Source organism: Populus trichocarpa, unplaced genomic scaffold, assembly GCF_000002775.5.
Source record: "Populus trichocarpa isolate Nisqually-1 unplaced genomic scaffold, P.trichocarpa_v4.1 scaffold_104, whole genome shotgun sequence".
NCBI lineage: Eukaryota > Viridiplantae > Streptophyta > Magnoliopsida > Malpighiales > Salicaceae > Populus > Populus trichocarpa.
This window is the reverse complement of record NW_026291142.1, coordinates 213,522-221,680: the sequence shown is the minus strand read 5'-3', so window position 1 is coordinate 221,680 and position 8,159 is coordinate 213,522.

Below are 8,159 nucleotides of genomic sequence, written 5' to 3'. Positions count from 1 at the left end.
AGGGCTGTAGCACAGGTAACAAAAAAATTTTAATAATCCACTTTCTTTTTATCTTTTACATAACAAACCTAAACACTGCCTAACATTACACTGCCTAACATTAATTAATTAGCAGTCATTACTATTATCTATTTAATGGGACTACTTAATGGGGCTGTTTAATGTATAATTCACTCGTTTAGCAGTCTTTAGCCATTAACCTTACAACACTAATTAATTAGTTATATTTTACAACAAATTTATCTAAATATAAATAATTAATTGATTCATATTAAAAGTTCTAAGTAACATGTGGTTTTAGCGTTTTCTCACACTCTCTCTCTCTCTCAAACCCTTTTGTTTTCTCTACTAAAAGAAACGAAAAAAATAATGCAAATGTGAAATGTTCAATTCAAGCACAGTACAGTAACTCACCTTATAGAGTTGAAATGGGCAAAAGGGTGTCGAGTTCACTGCCAAGTGTCAAGATTAAACAGCAGAACACAACCAAAAAAGTTCTCGAAGCCTATTCACCACAATATTTATTTTCTTAATTGTTTTCCTATTTTGGGGGATTTATGAGAGAAACTGCGCAGGAGGGAAATGTGACCGTTATAAACCGTTAGGATCTTTTGTCATATGGATTATATATACAAGTCTACTGGCCTTTTTTTCCCTTGCATATAATAGAAAATGTCATAGCTCCAATTATATATATTAAAGTTGATGATGCTACAATGTTGTCGAGTCTAGCTCCAAATTTTTTATAACATTGATAATAACATCATCACAATATACATCTACACACGGCAATTGAGAAATGGATTTTGAGATGGAAATATAATATTATATTCCTTCCATTAATTAGGTAGTCGACCATCAGGCCTGGATCAAGCAAAAACATTTCCCAAATACAATGAAGGAGACCTTTCATGTCACTTTCTTCAAACTAAACAGTAATATTTTGAAATCATTCACCCAAGCAGGATTTATATAGCTTAATTTTATGATAAAAGAGCTAAAAGAGTAGCATTAGTGAGTTAAATTCCTGCCTGTCAACAAGTCATCCTTCACTGTATTCCAGACGGAATCAGTGTTTAAATACCAACAGAAATGGTAAATACCAACAAGATTTTTTCCCCCTCCAACATCAATGTTAAAAAGTCCCCTAAACCCACAAAAGAAATTTGTTTTACAGGTATTCCAATTCCCAAGCCCAGCTTTCAGCTCAAACAACCTAAAAATTAAAAACTATGATCTTTTCGAGGTTTTAAACAATTTTATCAAATCTAAGAGTATGAAATCACATGTGATGATAGAAACAAAAGAAGATAATTATTTCACTGCTCAATCCATATTGATGCACAATAAACCCTTATGACTTTTAATTTTCTTTCTTTCTAATAGCATGCGGAAAAAGCCCAGTCGTCAACCTCTCATATCAATCTCAGATCGATGAATCTGTTTTACTTTTGATTCCGTTAAAAGCAATGCTTTCAATATGCTATCAAACAATAAAAAATTTTAATCGAATAAAATTATAAAACTAATGAAAACAATAGAGATCGTTTTCTCTTTTTGAGAAGAAAATGATTCATTAAACTATCTATGAGTTCATGATCACAGAGGGACCTTCCAGCAATTTACTAATGATGATGATGATGCTGCTGCTTTTTATATAACATAGAATCTCTTTGTTTAAATTATTTCAACATGAAAGAAGTTTCTAATAGATATTTAGCATTTCTTGGAGGCGTAGCAATTGCTTAGTCGACATGCCTGAAAAGAGACACAAACCCTCCCTTTTGTGTGTGACGTAAACCATGCAAATGTTCTTGTAAGGCTGCAAAATTCTTGCTAACCATAACTGGTGCTGATGTGTTTTAGGGTCAGACTGACGTCAAAATTTTCTTGAAGAAACTAACTTCGATTCCTTTTTGGTGATATTTGTCGCATCCAAAAACATCAAGCATAGGTGTAGGAAGCTATGTCATGGATGACTTGAAAAGCCCAGCACACTTGTTTGAGGCAGGCACAAGAAATCTATTCACTGACACCAAAGGCTATAAAAGTAGCTTTTTAATTGATGTATGATTGTCAAAGCTGGATCAACTCGTGGCCTCATTCTAGCTTATTAAACTAATTGTATGGTGTTTTCTTTCTAGGACTTTCTATTTGGAAATGTGGTTGTAGTTGTTTTTTAAAGTATGTTTTACTCATAAATATATTAAATTAATATTTTTTATTTTTAAAAAATCATTTTTGATATCAGCACATCAAAATGATTTAAAAATACCAAAAAATTAATTTGAAGAAAAAAATAAATAAAATTTTAAATTTTTTCAAAAACACTTTTGAAACACAACAACAAACAAGTAATCAAGTCAAAATATTTATTTAGCTAAATAATTCTAAGATCATATTTAGGGTTAATTTGACTTGATTAATTAAAGGTTGTAAGTACTTAATTGCTGAGTTAACTTGCGATTTTGTTTTTTTATATAATAATCAAGTCAACTTGTAAATTAACATGGTGGTGTGAGTGTTTTTTTATGTTGATATAAAAAAATAAAATTTATGTTAATTTATATCAAAATGACATAATTAATAGATAAAGAATTTAACTAATTTATTAGTTCATGGCAAGTTTTTTTATTATTATTATTATCAACGTGGGTGTTCGGGTCAGCTTGCGTCCACCTCAACTAATTCCACGAGCCTTGAAGTTAACGACCATATAAGCCTCTAGTGGCTCTAAGGTTTGTGAGACTCGAATCGGTAACTTTTAGGAAGCAAATCTAGAGTCTGACCAGTTGAGCTACACCTCTCAGGCAGGGCGGAGCTAGTAGTATTTGATAGGGGAGGTCAAAATTAATATAACAAGATAATTAAAAAGCCCATTTATTTAAAATAAAAAATATTGTACTATTCCATACTTAAATACTAAATAAAAAAAATTTAAATGTTTTGTCAGGCTTGAGCCCCTACTTGCCTCCCCCTAGTTCCGCCCCTGCCCTTAGGGTTGTTCATGGCAAGTTTCTTCTTTACAAACATGGTGGTGTGAGAGTCTTTTTTTTTTTTAGTGCAAATTATTTATAATTATGACAAGGGCAAACATTGATAATGAATAACATCATCCACAATAATACATCTGCACACAGCAATTGAGAAATGGATTTTGAGATGGAAATATTGCATTCCTTCCATTAATGAGGCAGACCATTACGCCAGGATCAAGCAAAATCATTTCCCAAATACGATGAAGGAGACCTTTCATGTCACTTTCTTCAAACAAAAAACAGTACTATGTTGAAATCATTCACACAAGCAGGATTTATATAGCTTTTATAGATGAGCTAGAAGAGTAGCATTACTTAGTTAAATTCCTGCCTATCAACAAGTCATCCTCTCCCTGGCTTGTTATTTATCCAAATACTATCGATTAAATCATGATATCATAGCTATATATTCGGTGGTTTGGATGATTGGGATTTGATATTATAGCATATGGAAATGCTATCATTATCTTAACCAGTTTATCTCTTGAGTTAATATTTAGGATAACATGTTACTATTTTGGAATAGAAGAGGAAGAGAAAGCAGAGTTAAAGGAGACATGTTTTTCTCTACTAGAAAACAACTTAAAGTATGAACGCAATAAGGCAATTAAATCAAAATCCAAAAGAAAAATAATAAATCCAAAAATCATAGGAAAATAACAAAATTGACCCAATATAAATTCTTGATCTAATTCCAAGAGATTCAATGGTCTGATCATTAACAAAGTAGGAGAGACAGAGAAAGTAGAGACAAAAGAGATATGTCTCTTTGTACTTCCTGTTTTGAAAGTACAGAAATTCACTCCAAAAATATCTTAAAGATAAATTTATTTTATATCTCTCTCTTTACCTTTTCAATTAAACATGTTTATGTCTTGTATATGTCCCTTCTATTTAGATATAATTGTATGAGCAAAAAGGATTGCAGACGTGAGTTTTAAATTCCTAATTTTTTTCTCTAAAAATTAAGTATATCATGTTGTCTTCTCAAGAGGTTTACAAGGCTTTTAAACAAGCTATAAAAATCTGCATATACTAGGAAACAACCTAAAGTCTGAAAGCATTAAAAAAATTAAAACAGAATCTGAAACAAAAATAATAAATATGAAAATTAGGAAAATAATAAAATTGACCCAAATATCAAATTTAGGCCTAATTATGAGAGATTCAATGGCCTTATAAGTTACAAAGTAGTTTTCCATAAGAAAATTGCATGTAAAATCACCTAAAATAATTTGAGTCTAATCCAACAGTCAGTTTTCTCGTTATCTTTATTTTAAGATGCTAACCTAGCATGGCGAGACCATACCTCCTTTTAAATATAGACTTGTCTCACTAATCCATAAAAGTATCTACTAGACCATCTACACAGTATGCATGAGTCAAATTTACATCTTGTTGTTACCCAATTTTTTATCCTATTTTTCAAAAAACAATTTGAAAAAGACCAAAAAAATAAGCAAAACAAACTCAAAACGTATATTCTTGACATATTTGTATTATTTTTAACGTCTTTTCTAAAGAATTTAAAATTAAAAAATAACTTTTACCACACTTTTCTCTCCAAGTCATACTCTCTCAAAAAATATCTTTCCTTTACATAACCTTTCTTGTCTAAAATCTAAAAGATTAGTTAGGATTTTTTATTAACAACCAAAGATCTTTAGATCTGGTCGAGAAGGGTCGCCATGACGTCGTATTCTCGCATGAGGGTACGACACTTATATTATATATTCGTTGAATAATCAAAACCTAAAAAAATAACTAATAATGTGATGATAGAAACAAAAGAAAATACTATATATATAATTAAACTATCTATGAGTTCATGATCAAGAGAAGGACCTTCCAGCAATTTGATGATGATGATGATGATGATTTTTATATAACATACAATCTCTTCGTTTAAATTATTTCAACATGAAAGAAGTTTCTAATAGATTAGCATTTCTTAGAGGCGTAGCAATTGCTTAGTCGACATGCCTGAAAAGAGACACAAACCCCCCGCTTCTGTGTGTGACGTAAACGATGCAAATGTTCTTGTAAGGCTGCAAAATTCTTGCTAACCTTAACTGGTGCTGCTGATGTGTTTTAGGGTCAGACTGACGACTAAATTTTTCATGAAGAAACTAACTTCGATTCCTTTTTGGTGATATTTGTCGCATCCAAAAACATCAAGCAAAAGTGCAGGAAGCTATGTCATGGATGACTTGAAAAGCCCAGCACACTTGTTTGAGGCACAAGAAATCTATTCACAGACACCAGAGGCTATAACAGTAGCTTTTAAATTGATGTATGATTGTCAAAGCTGGATCAACTCGTGGCCTCATGCTTGCTTATTAAACTAATTGTATGGTGTTTTCTTCCTTGGCTTTGCACTTTTATCATCAAAGAGAAGGCAAAGTGTTTATTTATCTAAATAATTATGAGGTTAATTAAAGGTTCTAAGTACATAATTGCTGTGTTAACTTGTGAATTTCTTTTTATATAGTTGTAATACCCGGACATTGCGGCGACCGATTAAAAATTAATCTTTGAAAAATAACAGATATCTAGCATTTTGCTCTTTAGAAAAAAAAGTCTTGTTTAAGGAGTCGCCACCTAATATTATAGTCACTAGAAATTATAATTGGTCAACAGAGATTCTATGGTACGGGACTGGTTATGCGAAAGAAAAGATGTTATCACCCCTTAAGTGTTCTACCTGAGTTAGGCTGCATTACTGGTTTTGTCTAAAATTGCTAAGAATTTATTCTCCTTTCTTTTTTCTTTGTTCTTCCTATATATTATATTCCTGACTCTGGCGTTAGTGAACAATACCTATGAATATTTACAAATCTGGCGTTGGTAAATATTGCACAAACTCAAAAAATATGATATTCCTGACTCTAGCGTAAGTAAATAAGTTCGTAAAATTTTGAATTTTTAATGAAGAAGAAACAATTTTTCTATGTTTTTTTATTTTATTTTTACTATTTTTTATTATTTGCTCTTTTTAGACAAGAATAAAAAAAGCATTGCACAACATATTTCCATTTAACAGTAATGATCCATAGATTGAGCACATAGTAAAACAAACACAAAACGTAAGAAAACAAATACAACAAAATGCGATGGGCCCATAAATAAATCAACAAAAATCCCTAAATATTTTTAGAATTTTCTAATATCAAAACAGGGCTTATTTGGCCAGATATCTAAATAGAAGGGGATAAAATACATGAACAAGGTATAAGGATGTGTTTTGCCAAACACACCCTTAGCCAGCACAGTTTGGGCCGGCTGAGTTGAATGTCCAGATCCAACCCGTTTCTCTCTTTTTTTCTATATTGGGCTGGTTCCATCCTAGCCGTATGATATGGGCCAGACCCGGCCAGTTGAGACCAGTAACCCGTCACCCTTTTATTTCCCCTTTTTTTTTCTTACTTGCAAGCGTGCGTGAACTGTTCACGCACGCATGCTACTAGAGGAGAGTAATTAAAATGCAGGGAGGGGGAGAATTGAAAGTGACTTCCCTGTTTTTTGCAGCGACCTTTAGCTGCAAGATGCAGGTGCTGGATGAAGCACTCCTTGGACTCCCTTTCTGCTCTTCGTCTTCTCTTCTTTTTCTTTATGTTTCTACTTCCTCAAGAGCCAGTCCTCTCCTCCCTTCTGCTCTCTTTTCTTTTTATTTTCTCTCTGTGTTTTCTTTTTTTTTTTCCTCCTCCGGATCCTCCCCCCCTTTCGTCTGTTCTCCTCTGCCTTTTATAGGTTTTTCTCGAGCAAGGCTAATCCTTATCTTCCCCGGGCGCTGATCTTCATGTGGAGATAGAATTTGAGACTCCGCGTTTTGGTTGGATTGGGACACCAACAGTCCCGCCATTGCTGGACTGTTGGTGGTGGTTTCCTCCACTCGTCAATGGCTTGTTATGGCGGCGAAGGACACGGAAACGAACTGCGAAGCTGGTGATGGAAGTCGTGGGCATTGCAATGTGTCTGGTGGTGTGAGTTGCCTGTCTGGGTGCCATTCTGTATTCCCTTCGCAGGTGGTCTCCTCTGTTTTCAGAGGAAGAAGACGAAGAATGGAAATGACAAAACGGCGCCGTTTCTGGCGGGGGCGGCCATTTCTCAATTTGGTCCTTGAAGTTTCCAAAATTTTCATTCAAGCCCCTGATCTTTTAATTTCAAATTTTAACCCCTTAAAATTAGATTAAAAGGCAAATGAATCAAAATTGAATTATAACAATAATAATCAAGTCAACTTGCAAATTAACTGGATAATTTATATCAAATTTTTTTCTTATTAAAATGACATTGTGAATCGAGACTTTAACTAAATTTATTAGTTCACGGTAAGTTTCTTCTTTTCAAACATGGTAGTGTGAGAGTTTTTTTTTTTTTTTTTCTTGGATTTTTTGGGAAGAGGTATGGACGGAGATAATGTTAGTCAATCACTTTTTTTTTTTTTTTTTTTGTAACTTATCATTTATTATCTTTTGATTATATGTAAAAGGTGTTAGTCAAGAATCATATGGAGGTGCTTTCTCACTTCGGCCTTCGATTTGTTTTTTCTTCGGTGTTTCTTCTTTGGGGTCACTTTGCTTTAGTATTCTATAATTTTGGGCTTGAGGTCCACTAGGGAGAAAAGGAGAGCTTGGTACCAATGCCACAGAACTTGTTAATTTAGGTAAAAATTGATTTGATTAAATTTGAACAGGCTTAAAGCCTGAAAATCTCTCTTCACCACTTGGGTCCAAAGCCCATTAATAAGTGAAGTGAGGATTGATTTTAATACCCTAATTAAAATTCACTTGATTTTCATAGAGTTGGGTTGCTCCATGACAAAAAAGACGAGTTAGAATAAAAGATACATATTTTCCTGTATTTTTTATTTTAAAATATATAAATTTAATCTAAAATTATTATAAAGATAAATTTCTATTATGTCATTATCTCCATCCCAAGACATTAATTCACTTGAACAATTTATTAAAAAGGATATAAAATTGCAAGCTTCCTTTATAGAAATAAAGTAGCATATTATTGAGTAATGTTTACCATCCCAATTGATATAATCAACATTTTTATCTTAGAATTTTTAGATTAGGTTTCTTATTTTTCCTTAAACTAATAAACAACTTT